The following is a 13,671-nucleotide window of genomic DNA, read 5'->3' as shown; positions in this document are numbered from 1 at the left end:
AATGCTAGAGGTTGGAAGGGGCCTTTAGAGATCATCTAGTCCAAACCCCCTGGAGACGCAGGTCAACCTAGATCAAGTCACATAGGAACGTGTCCAGGCAGGTCTTGAAGACCTCCAAGGAAGGAGACTCCACAACCCCTCTGGGCAGCCTGTGCCACTGCTCCCTCACCCTCACAGTGAAATAGGGGTTTTTTTATGTTTAAGTGGAACTTTTTGTGTTCCAGCTTCATCTCATTACCCCTTGCCCTGTTGCTAGATACAACAGAAAAAGGGATGTCCCAACCTCCTGACATGTACCATTTATATACTCATAAATATTGATGAAAGCCCCCCTCAGTCTCCTCTTCTCCAGACTAAACAGCCCCAGTTCCTGCAGCCTTTCCTCATAAGGAAGGTGTTCCAGTCCCCTGATCATCTTGGTCTCCCTGCACTGCACTCGCTCCACAAGTTCTCTGTCCCTATTGAGCTGGGGAGCTCAGAACTAGACACAGGACTCCAGATGAGGCCTCACCAGGGCAGAGTAGAGGGGGAGCAGAACCTCCCTTGACCTGCTGGCCACACTCTTCTTGATGCATCCCAGGATGCCATTGGCCTTCTTGGCTACAAGGGCACATTGCTGGCTCATGGTTTGTTTATTAACAACCAGGATTCCCAGGTTGTTAATGGGGCAGTTCTAAAGAGCTGCTCTCCATCAAGCCAGTCCCCAGCCTGTACTGGTGCATGGGGTTGTTCCTCCTCAGATGCAGGACTCTGCACTTGTCCTTGTTGAACCTCATGAGGTTCCTCTCTGCCCAACTCTCCAGCCGGTCGAGATCCTGCTGAATGGCAGCACAGCCTCTGGGGAATCAGCCATTCCTCTCAGTTTGGTACCATCAGGGAACTTGTTGAGGGTACACTCTGTCCACTCATCCAGGTTGTTGATGAAGTTGTTGAACAAGACTGGACACAGAACCGATCGCTGTGGAACTCCACTGGCCACAGGCCTCCAACTCGATTCTGTGCCATTGATCAGCACCCTCTGGGCTCTGTCAATGTCTGTTTCAGCCAGGTCTCAGTCCACCTCACCGTCCACTCATCCAAGCCACATTGCCTGAGCTTTCTCCTGAGGATGTTATGGGAGACAGTGTCAAAAGCCTTGCTGAAGTCAAGGTAGATGACATCTGCTTCTCTCTCGTCATCTAGCCAGGTGGTTATGCCCTCAGAGAAGATTTCCCCTTGGTGAATCCATGTTGACTCCCCCGATAACCATCTTTTCTTTCATATGTTTAGTGATAACATTCAGAATGAGTTGCTCCATCACTTTTCCAGGGATGGAGGTGAGGCTGACCAGCCTGTAGTTTCCTGGGTCATCCTTCCTGCCCTTTTTGAAGACTGGCATGATATTGGCCTTTCTCCAGTCCTCAGGCACCTCTCCTGTCCTGCGTGATTGTTTGAAAGAGAGCAGCTTAGCAACCACATCAGCCAGCTCCCTCAGCACTCTAGGATGCATCCCATCAGGACCCATCAAACTACCGTACCTTTATGTAGATTTTCTAGTGGAGCAAAAAGCTCACTTGTATTAAACAATATATAATAAAAAGAAGACAACAGAAACCAGATACTCAAAAAAACCACACAGCAGCTTCCATTTTCAACTAAGTACATTTTCCTTTAAGAAATAACCACCATTTTGTGATCTTTGTTCTTACTCTATAAAAGTGAACCACTCCCAAAGAACACATGAAAAAGAAAGCTCAGTGACATGTTTGCAGACAAAATGTTAATGTCAGCCAGTGCACATGTATTGCCATGTGTGAAGTTAGCCTAGTCTTGAGCAGGGCCTTGGACCAGGTAACTTCCAAAGGTCAATCCAACCACCTCTGAAATTCTGCATCTTACTGCCAAGGGCAGATAGCACGTACCATGTCTGCCATTGCAAAAACAGGCTGCCTGATAGCGTGTGTAATGGAGTTAGTACAGGAGCAGAGGGGTGAAATGTCCTCTGATCTCTAAACTAAACTACATGCTGGTAAGAACATTATCAGCCAGGCTCTTACCTTCGTTTCTCTGACAGAACTGTTATCATTATCCCAGCAGCAAGAGTCAGATGCACATCCACACTTCAGTCACCTAATTTCAGTATATTAAGCCCATCCACTGAGAAGAGAAAATTGTGTTAATGTGAAAGGTGTGACCAGGAGTGGGTGAAGTGCAGCAAACTGTCCTATTTTGCCTCTTCTGCCAAGTAATAGCAACCTCTGTCAGAAAAACAATGCAGGCAGGCAAAGTAACATTTGAAATCACTGCAGCTAAATCTGTCAGAGCCTTTTCACTGATATTTGAATATAGATAGGAAGGGCAATTTCTAGCCTGCGGTCTCAAAGCCACATGTGTGTTTTTTCACAGTTGTCAGCTTCTGTGTGTGCAATTTCCACTTCCAATATTTTCAGTTATTTTACATGGCATCTGCAAGCAGTTCAGCTCCAAGATACTCATCTGCCTATATCACTTGCCCTTTCTCTGACAGATACCAGCTAGATTGAGTTCTCTCATTTTTGATTTATAAATGATTCAGGAATGCACCATAAAAACAATCTTTTAATTAAGACTGATTTTAAAGAATAGAATGACTTCTTTCATGCAAATGGATGTAAGTGTGAGGTTTCATAACACAAACCAATTCATCAAGGTATTTTTTTGTCTTTTCATTAATAATCTCTCTCAGAGTACATAACTCCATTTACTCCAAAGGCACTCAAAAAATGATTATACTGCTGACCTATAGTTAATGGTGAGGAAAGAAGAGGAGTTTGCCAAACAAAAAGTTACTTCCTTTTTATGAGCTCTGCTGTAGACTGTGCCCACTCTCGGAAGACAAGAACCTCATTTCCAAATTCTCCTAAGATGAAATAAATATTTCAATAAGTTATTTTATACTTTCAACCTGTACATCTACTAAAGCTCATGAGAATCACTACTTTTGGGAACGAACTTTGATTAAATCAAAAGATTGTGCTGAAGAGTTTCAGGTTTTATTCTGATCCTTATCACAGGTTTGCAATGATATGGTTCATAGGCCTGATGATTTCTTTGTGCCCTAATCTATCCCACATGTAAAATTAGATCATTACCTAATACACAGAGATACTGGCAACCTTAAATTTCACTCTGTAAAACACTTTTTGATCTTCATCTATAAGCAGAAGCTTACTTTTTTTAACCTATCTTCATATGCTAAGTCACTCAGATCCACGAAGTCAGATAAATACTGGGGTTTTTGTGCTTTCATGTGAGCAGGCTGTTAAAGTTCACTCCTTTATCATGTCCGTGATTTTTCTCTGCTTTTTCAGCAGACAAGAAAACTAATATGCCTGGAATTAGTCGTTAGTTTAAAAAAGAGAGTACACATGTACTACTGTCTACATCTTTTACAACAGGCACATATTAAAAAATGTAAACTGTATGTATTAGGTGACATAGAATTGTCGACTTAAAGTTTCAAAAAATTATATTTCCTTCTAGTATGCAAGGCTGATATATACTTATCTTTTTATTGATGAGCCAAATTATCAAAAGACACGGCATAATCATAATTTTTACTAGTAAAGATGATTCACAGACACCCTGACCAGATAGGAAGCACTGTGTAGAGACAACAAGGCAAAAACAGGGCCTCAATCTATGTCCTGCAAAACTTAGACTTTAGGTGACTCAAGGTTACTCTAGAAATTTTTTTTGCAATGGTGTAAGACATAGTCTGTATCAAAGATACAAGCAACAGATACAGAGAATTGCTGTGATCTGTCTTCAGTCACAGATTCAGTAATTCATCTCCAGGGTTTTGAGCATCACTTGTCAGAACACTGATGTGAAGGACACAGACTGATGAGCATGGGGAGCTCCATGTGGAGGTTGTGGAACCCACTGAAGACTTTTAAGAGAAAAATATCCTGTCTTACCTCCATCTGTTCTTTAGGTTGAGTCCAACAGTTGATGTCATTCATCGCATACCCTAAGCAGAAGGATATATGGTAATGTGGGAAGAGGAGCAGGGAAGAGGTAGAGGAAGAAAAAATTATAGGGTTATACTCAAAGTCCTGAAACAGGGGAGCAACATCTGAATACACTAGGAAGAGGAATGAGTTACAGTAGAGAATTATGAGGACCATATGCAGTATGGAAAGATCTGATAGTTTGTGGTTTCTTCCATGTACCAACAGCTGTCAGATAAATCTGATTGGAATCATGCTTAAAACAAGCAAATCTTGTGAATCACTACTTGAAACATTTACCAGATTACTTTAAAATTACTTTATAAAACAAATAGCAGAGTTGAAACAATTCATTCTAGTGGAAATATCCTTGTATTTCTGTAAAATGTAATTTAGCCTCTCAGAAATATTACTTAGAAACCCTATGGAAAAGAAAATAAATTACCTTATTACTATTTCCACTCCAGTATCTGCTAGAGACAGTCTGTTCACATATCAAAGTTGAGAAAACATTATGGAGATCCCAAAGCAAAGTTAGACACCTGAGCAGCAAGAAATCCCTGGGCTTATTATTGATTCTAAAAGACCAAATGTTAATAGTTTACATTTCCGTATTTTGGACCAATACTGTACATATGTGGATTTAGTTCTTTTTTCATTGTAAACACATATGGCTATTTACACTTTAATATTGCTGAAGTTAGCCTAATATGCTCACAGCAAGATTTCATTCAGCACATTTTCCTGTCTGCCTTTGGCTTGTGTTGTGCAGTGACAGGAACACAGCACTAGTGCTTGAATTACCAGCCACGAGAGACTTATCATGTAATTATGTGATTTGCCCTTGGTGCTGAGCCAGCCCAAAGGTTCCTTAGCTACAAGCAAGAGCTGAAAGGGATTTGGATAGGAAAATCAACAAATACGTCGCAGCTACTGGACATCAGCATAGTCGTGCATCCTTGGTTCTGGGCAGGCATTGAAACACGGCCAGATCAGCACACAGCTGATGGAGAAAAAAGCTCAAAATCCTTTTTGCACGGTTCTCCTCCACACTTGTTATCAAGCACTGCCTATTTTATGTTACACTCTGCCAGAAGAAGTCATAGCATCATGGCAGCACAGACATATGGGCCTGGAAGGGATGGAAAGAAACTATATAGCCCAGTGGCTTCCAAGGCTTGAGATGTGCCAGCCATGATAATCTCTTAGGAGCCGTTTGTGTTCCCAGACAGCACTGCTGCAGGTGGTAATGAAGAGGTAAGGAGAAGACAGCAGTAGCATAGGCTGATGTGGAGAGGGCAGGACAGCAGCAAAAAGGAAAGAGTAGTGACTGGGAGCCAGGCAGGGCAGTAGCAGCAGAAGTCAGAAGCAGTAAAGCACAGATGAGGTAAAGACAGCAATAGAGACATTTAGCTACAGCAGTATTAGGCATCATTAGTTTAGTCCATCCATCTGTACAGAAGCCAAATCCAGTTTACCTTGCTTTCAAAACAAGTCAAAATTCTTTTTTGTGTTAAATACAAAAATATTTCCAGTGAAGAATGTGGACGTGCAGTAGTAGTAGGAGTAGTAGTAGAAGCAAGAATAAGAATAAGAATAATAGAAGATACCATGACTTTACTAGAAAATCTGTTTTAGAACATAAATGTCCCTTTGTTAAGTTTTTTCTAAAACCCACACCAAATCTTGTTGGCTTTACGTTCAGCCTATTTTTTAATGTCATGTCATGAGCTTGCACCCTATATTTCCCTATTTAACTCTTTCCTAGGTTAAATCTTTCACAGTTTAGGACTGATGTTAACCCTGAAACTTCCCATTGTCTGTCTGGATGCATTCGGTCACTTTTTCTTACATACAGTACTTTACTGTATTTCATTGGTTGATAATAGGCATTTTTTTCAGTGATTAAAAAAAAAAAATTAAACATGATCCTATCTCCTTCGGTTCTTGAAATCTTCCTTACTCTTTGATTATATAATTCAAAATATCACTATAAGACAGAGAAGAACTCTGTTCAGGATAAACCTCAAAGAACTCTGACTTTAAATGCTCTCTCATTTTTACCCCAAAGAAGTGATAACCTTCTTTGACAGCATTTTTTTTAAGCAGCACACTCACTTTCTGGGAATTAATCAAAGCTCTTGCCCATTTGGCACATAAGCATCAAGAAATACCAGCTCGTACTGGCTTTCTACATCTATCAGATCACTAAAGGAGTCAAAAATGTAAAGGTGGATTTGACATGATTTGTTCTTGACAAATCCACAATAACTGCCTCCCTCACCACCTACTTAGTGTCTTTACTAAATCATTTGACCATTTGTTCTGGTATCCCAGTTAAGTTGCCTGATCTGTTTGCTACTTCTTTTCTTTAAATACAGGTACTATGTGAAAGCTTCTCTAGAGCTGTGGTGTGTTGACCTCGGCTAAAGTCTTGTGCCCACTAAGCCACTTGATCTCTCACCTCCTCAATTGGGCAGGGAAGGGAGAAAATAGGATTGAAAAAGCCTTGTGAGTTGAGATACAGGCAGTTTAATAAAGCAACAGCAAAGGTCCTATGTGCAAATGCAAAGGAAAAAAAAGATATTATTCTCTACTTCCCATCAGCAGGTAACGAGTGGCCACTTTCTGGGAACCAGGGCTTCAGTATGCATAGCAGTTGCCCTGGAAGACAAAAGTAAATCACAAATGTCTCCTCTTCCTCTTCTTCTCCATGAGTTTTTTTTGCTGATCAGCATAGGGCATGGAATATCCCTTTGGCCAGTTTGGACCAGCTGTCCTGGCTGTGTCCTCTCCAGGATTTTGCCCACCCCCAGCCTATTGGTAAAGGTGGGAGGGTGAATGTTGGAGAAACAGCCCTGATGCTCTGTGAGCAGCAGCGAAAACACTGGTGTGTTATCAACACATTTCTAGCTACCATAAAAAGTACACCACTATGAGCATTGCTATGGAAAATTAGCTCTGAGTCAGATCCAATACAAGGGCTCTGAGACCTCTTGATCCTCCAAAAGCATTTGAAGACAATCACTTATAGCTCAGTAATTACTTTGGCAACTTTCTTAAGAATTCTGAACCAAATTTCACCTGGCCCTGCTGACTAGAACATTTTTAACTCATCTAAATATTTTTTAACCTGCCCTTTGTCTCTTTTGGCCTATGGTTCTCTTCCTCTGTTAAAATTAATTGCACCAAAGATCTGATTGCAATTAACCTTGAGATGGTAAATCTTTCAGCCTTTCCTATTTCATCACAGCAGACAAAAGCTTTTTCCATCCAATTAAAAAGAAATATATTGCCTATTCAGTACCAGCACCTCAGTAAAGCATTTTCATTGTGAACCACCTGGCATTTGTCCAAATGCAGTTGTGCTCTCCAATGATGCTGCTGGATTTGCAGGCCTAACCCCTCTCCCTGACGATTAGCACTGACTGTTGTACCAGCCTCCACATTCCTCCACAATACCACAATGGTATTTTTCCTCATCAGAAAAGGGGAAAAAAGGACAGAGATTTGTCATGGTTTAGTAAGGAAAAGGTTTTGCTTGGTAACAGGGGGAAGGGGTTGCAGTGAAGACCCAGCAAAGAGTTCTTGGACTCTCCCCTGGCTCTTGGGTTCAGACCCATCTCTGGACCGGCTGGTCCAATCTGGCGCCTCTGCCATCACTATTTGGGGATGGGAATTTGAAGTGCTTGAGTGGAGGTGTAAGAGTGGTACAAGATGGAGGCAACCATGTGGATCCCACAGTCAGAGAAGGAGGAAGGAAGTGAGAGCACCAGACCAGAGACCCCTCTGCAGCCCATGGTGAGAACACAGGCTGTACCCCTACAACCACGGAGGTCAATGGCAGGACTGAGAGCCATCAGCAGCTCCGTGTGAGTGCACCCAGATGGGCAGAGACTGTGTGAGCAGGTGGCCATGTCACAGGCCGTACTGGAGAGCCTGTGTGCTGCACAGCAGACGCACTTGAGAGGCAGAGAGGAGCTGCAGCCTTTGGGATAAACGCACGTCAGAGCAGCAAGCAAACAGCAGAAGCTATTAGGAATAGACTGACTGAAATCCGGACTCCCTGCCCCTCTGAGCCATTCAGTGGGGGAGGAGAAAGACACCAGGATCGGGGCTCTAAGGCCTGGACGAAGGGAGGAGTGGGGACAAGTCGGTCTTAAAGGGCTAGTTGTACCACTCTGTGTTGTTTTGTGTTGGTTATGTTTTGGGGTTTTATGGTTATGCTTTAGTTGGTGTTGGATTAAATTAATTCTGTTTTCTTCCCCAAGCCCAGTAGCCTGGTCTGTTTTGTCCTGGACCTTAAGTGGCAATTAAGCTCTCCCTGCCCTTTGGGAATTCTCAAGTCTTTGGTACTTGAGTCTAATCGTGGTCTTTTGTCCCCTGATGGGCCTAAAGCACGACCAGATACCACACATACAGTGTGTTGAAGGAGATGTCACATGGTGCTCCCTAGGGTTGTGAGTTGGGGCCATCTCTGTTTAATATCTTTATCAATGATCTGGATGACCCACTGCAACTCAGTAAGTTCACAGTTGATAAGAAGCTGGGTGGGAGCGTAGACCTGCTTGAGGGCAGGAAGGCCCTTCAAGAGGGACCTGGACAGGCTGGAGGGATGGGCAGAGGCCAATTGCATGAGGTTCAACAAGCCCAAGTGCTGGTCCTGCACTTGGGCCACAACAATCCCATGCAGTGCTACTGGCTTGGGGCAGAGTGGCTAGAAACCTGCAGAAAAGGACCTGGGGTTGTTGATCACCAGCCAAGTGAACATGAGCCAGCAGTGTGATCAGGTGGCCAAGAAAGCCAAAGGCATCATGGTCTGTATCAGAAATAACATGGTCATCAGGAACAGGGAGAGGTTTGTCTCCCTGTACTCAGCACTGGTGAGGCCACACCTTGAGTACTGTGTTCAGTTTTGGGCCTCTCAGTACAAGAAGGACATTGAGGTTCTGGGTGTGTCCAGAGATGGTCAGTGAAACTGATGAAGAGACTTACGAGGAGCAGCTGGGGCAACTGGGGGTGTTTAGTCTGGAGGAGACTGAGGGGGAGACATTACTGCTCTCTACTGATATATGAAAGGAGGTTGTAGCAAGGTAGGGGTCAGTCTTTTTTCCCAAGTAGCAAGTCATAGGACAAGAGGAAATGGGCTCAAGTTGCACAAGGGGAGGGTTAGATTGGAGGTTAAGAAAAAATCCTTCACTGAAATAGTAGTCAAGCATCAGATTAGGCTGTCTTGACCACATCATAACTCTTCCACAGACATTTTGAGCATTGTCCTCCTTTTCACCCCATCAGCTATCTTGTCCTGAGAGCTTCAAGTTTTCTATCTCTCCCAGATCTTCCTATCTCCCCACCTGAGTTCTTCTTCTTGCACTCTCCATGCAAAAGGAACCTTTCTCTTTTTTCTCTATCCCCTAGCTCACAGATTTAGATGAAGAGTCAAGGACCAGCCTAAGAAAACGCAGTACAGTCCTAGCTAGGGCCGGATTACTGGAAGATGTTTGGGTTTACATTTACAAGCAGGAAGTCAGTAAGCTTTTTAACACGTTCAATATGGTACATTCCCATCAGGGTTACAGAGCTCACTCACAGTGCTTCCCTGTCAAGATTTTGCTGCTGAAACTAGTCAAGCAAGACACTCAGTGCACAGAAGTCACTGAAATGATCTCTGCCATGGCTATGCTTATGGTTTTTCCTTTCTGCTTCCTATTGTCTCTCCTGGAGATTCTATTTCTTGCTTTGCAGCATAGACTAGGAAAGACACACATCACATATAGCAGGAAAGGAAGAAACAATGCCAGGCAATCATTACTCTTTCTCTGTCATGAAAGAAACAGAGTAAGAAGAAATTTAACTTGCCTTTAACATAGTGATCATAACTGCCGGGTTGGGAAGGGGAGAAAGGAAAGTTATTTTCTGCAGCACTGATTTTTTTTTCTCCTGAGCGTGACTCATGAGTCAGTATCACACTGAGCTGCGTGACAGAAGGGGCATCTGGATCCACCATGTGACAAAAAGTCATCCATGGCAGGTCACGTTTTTCTAGTGGAGGTCACACCTCCTTCACAACCTCATATAGCCTCTCTTCATAACCTTACATGACAAGCACAGCTGGTCAGCAAAGGGAAACATCTGAGTGGCAGCTCTACATAATGGGGATTTTGGGGTGGAAGCTTGTGAGATTTGATGGGTGGGATTCATCTAATCAGAAATGTCTGCATTTTAGCTTGTCACCTTGGTCTCACCTTAGGGCACTGGAAAGAAATGAACAATCAGAACAAGGAATATTCCCATCCCAATTTAGACATCTAAAATAGGACAGATGAATCATACCCTGAATGTACTTACATTTCTCCCCACAGACTATAAAAAAGAGAGACAACGTAACTAGCTCAGATGCAGACATCTACAGTGCTGATGTTTAAAACTAAACAAGTTGATTCCCATCCAGCAGACCTTAGACAAGGGTTCTGGCAAACCAGGAGCACTTGGAGAGGAAGGGGATCTGTACGTCTCCATTTAACAGTCTTCATTTAGGTGCTGGCCTATGTGCTCTCACAGCCAGTAGAAATCTTCCATCAAAGCTGTTGGTGGTAATTAGCAGGAGACTAAACTGGTCATTACTAAGGGCTCAATTCAGCTGCCTCCACAGTGGCACATAGTACCCTATGAGGCACCCTAAGACATCTAACATACTCGGCAAATTTACCCACGTTTAAAGGATGCAAAAAATTTACATTAGCTAGGCAAAACATCTACCAGTCTAGACTGTCTACTGTGATGATGTTCCCAGCACAGTAAACCCTACACACTGTCACTTACAGCATGTGAACCATCCTCTATTAGGAGATTGGCAATGAAGTCAGGAATTGAGAACATGCAAAGCAACCTGTAAGAATAAGCTAAAAATCAGTTCCTAACTTGAAGAAATCTTTTTAAAAATTGGTTCAGGGTAATTAAGGTTAAAATAGGCTCACCAAAAGCCACAGAAGTAAGGAACCGCCCAGTTAATTATGCCTCATGATTGCTTTCCTTCAATCCTTTTTACATGAAGTGTTGCTTTCTTCTTTTCTAGACTAACTTCATATATAATACCTTAGTTAATTGATTTCCACTGTGTGTTTGCCTTCGATTTCTTTTCATTTCCGTTACATACTTAGCAATAAACTTAGTCTGCACAATCACTAGCATACTTCTTAAGATCTTTAAAAATTTCTTAACAGATTTAAATATTCCTCTCTGTAACCTTAGGACAAATGATTTTTTCCTGTCTGCTCACTATTAAAAATGAATTTCTGTGAAGGCACTTATTAATAGCCTCCAATCATTACATACACATTACTTGTTTAACAGCAGAGGAGGTCGTTTTTTTGTCTGTATACCATCTTAGAATGAACAAGGTAAGAGAGTAAGGGGAGCAAAATACAGTCAGTAGGAAAAGGCATAAAACATTGTATAAATTCAAATACAAATCATATTGCATGCATCCATCAGAAAAGGTGGGATGCATGCAATTTAATATTGCCCAGCTCTATTGATGCCCATTTTTGCTCTGCGGAGAGCCAGGACAATGCTGGATGGTTTTGAAAATTCTGTCTTCATCCTGGTTAGTGATCTCAACAAGGAGGGGAGGAAGGTGTGGCATCAACATGAGCTTAAGTGCAAAAATGATAAAATAAAACTTACACTCAAAACATAGTGAAGTTGATTCAAAGAGAAAGGCACGGAAAATGTTATCTTCTAGGATAGGAGGTTTTCACAGCATATCATCAACTGGACATCACAGAAAAGACAAGTTGGTCTGTGGGCGATTGACTGAGAAAGGCTGGTTTCCCTTAGCATCCACCACTTTTATCTCAAGTCTTCAGTCCCTAAAAAGGACAATTTCTAATAAAATCTTTGCTGGGGTTAAAATTTTATATAGTCTGCCTCCAAGAAGACTCTTCAGTGTCTAACAACAGATGAGTTCACTCTGCAGTCATTTCCTGAACAAGGACTGAGGGAAATCTTGTTTGTTGCCCACTTACACCTTTACAGACACTGTTTAAAAACTAGAGGTACCTGAGACCTTCTGTCACACCTGGTTAAAAATGGCTAAAAGTTATTAGAAGGAGATATATTATGCAATCACATTAGCCTTGTTCTTCAAAAACTGGGCTAACACTGACAATAGAAGGAGCAGCCAACACCTGAGACAGGCACTTCTAGATAATGATCTGCAAGATCCATTCCATGATATGGAATTTTTATTGTAGAAGTATATAATTAACTTCTCTTGTGTCTCTGATGAGATGCAAGAACAAGTTTTAAGAAGAAAGGTGAGCATGTTGGTTGCCAGAACAGTAGTCTTAAAGGGTAATTTTTAAAAAGATGTTAGCACTAAGTGTTAAGCATGACGTCAACACATCAGCTATAATGCATTTATGCTTTTGCAGTGCAAGGTTAAGGGACTATTATTTTCTGCTTTCAGAAGCTTCTGAATGGCAAGATGTAGCTAAAAACCATCACAAAAAGTGTTACCTATATCAAGATCAACAAGAAAGTTTTCTGCTAATCCAGATGGGGATATTTAGAGGAGATATTGAACTTTACCTAAATAAGTCATTATTATATTAGTTTTTTTTTTTTATCTGGAGGAGAAGGGAAGTGATGCTGGGGAAGAAGCAGGGAATGGGATTAAATAAAACAAGCTGATATGTATATGTGCAGGGCACTTTCTAATAAGGAAGTTATTATTTTCCATTTTTATATCTTCTTTTGTTTCAGCGTGTGCTACAAACTTAGTGAACCGAACACATTGTTTAATTTCCCTCTTGCAGAACATTTGTCTGTTCTTATCATTTCAATCACATTAAAGAACAAAGCAGGAAGTTGAATTTGTTGTTCTTTATTTTCTTCACTAGGTGGCACCCGTCTATTCCTATGAATCAATGTTGAGTATGGCAAAAAGCAGAGGTTTAATTTTCATAGAAGAATAGAAAATAATAGAGGACTTACTCTTTAATGCTTTCACTGTTGCTTTGTTTTCTGCATCATACACCTTGTGTACTTTCAAGGGTAAAGTTTCACAACATACATAAAATATTTTACATTCAATATTTGTGTCACAACTGATTAGAGCCCGGAAATTTGCATGAGAGCTGTATCCATTACACTGGCTCAGACTTCAAATATCAGTGGTCAGAATAAATTATAAACATCAAAATACCTCTCTTTCTTTATGAAATAAGCACAAATCTAGAATTTATGAAGATACTATGCCAAATGCTCAGCAGGTATAAATCAATTCGGCTTCACCAGAGCCGATTGATGCCAGGTGAAGATTTGTACCTGTTATTTAGATGCTGGCCTGCAGAGCACAGCTTGACTTGTTTTCTGTTTTTTTAACTCCAAGGCATGGTAATTGAACTCATTTGGACACAATTCTCACTTCCTAGTCAAAACTCCCACCTGGGCATTGGACTTTATATCAGTGCACATCTCTTAGTTATAAATCAAAACAATCTTTTGACAGAGAAAGTGAGAAAGTAAAGACTTCAGAGTTGAGAAATCAGTTGTTCAATACCGCACCAGTGGTTGCATTTAATAACATGGTAACTCTGATGCATGCAGAAGCAAACGAGTGCTGAGCTCCTTTCCTGTGCCTTTTACTGCCACTAGATGATAGTGTGGTAACACATATATTGCTCAGCTGCACAGC

Source organism: Colius striatus, chromosome 2, assembly GCF_028858725.1.
Source record: "Colius striatus isolate bColStr4 chromosome 2, bColStr4.1.hap1, whole genome shotgun sequence".
NCBI lineage: Eukaryota > Metazoa > Chordata > Aves > Coliiformes > Coliidae > Colius > Colius striatus.
The sequence above is the reverse complement of the archived record's forward strand: the minus strand, read 5'-3'. Positions refer to the sequence as shown.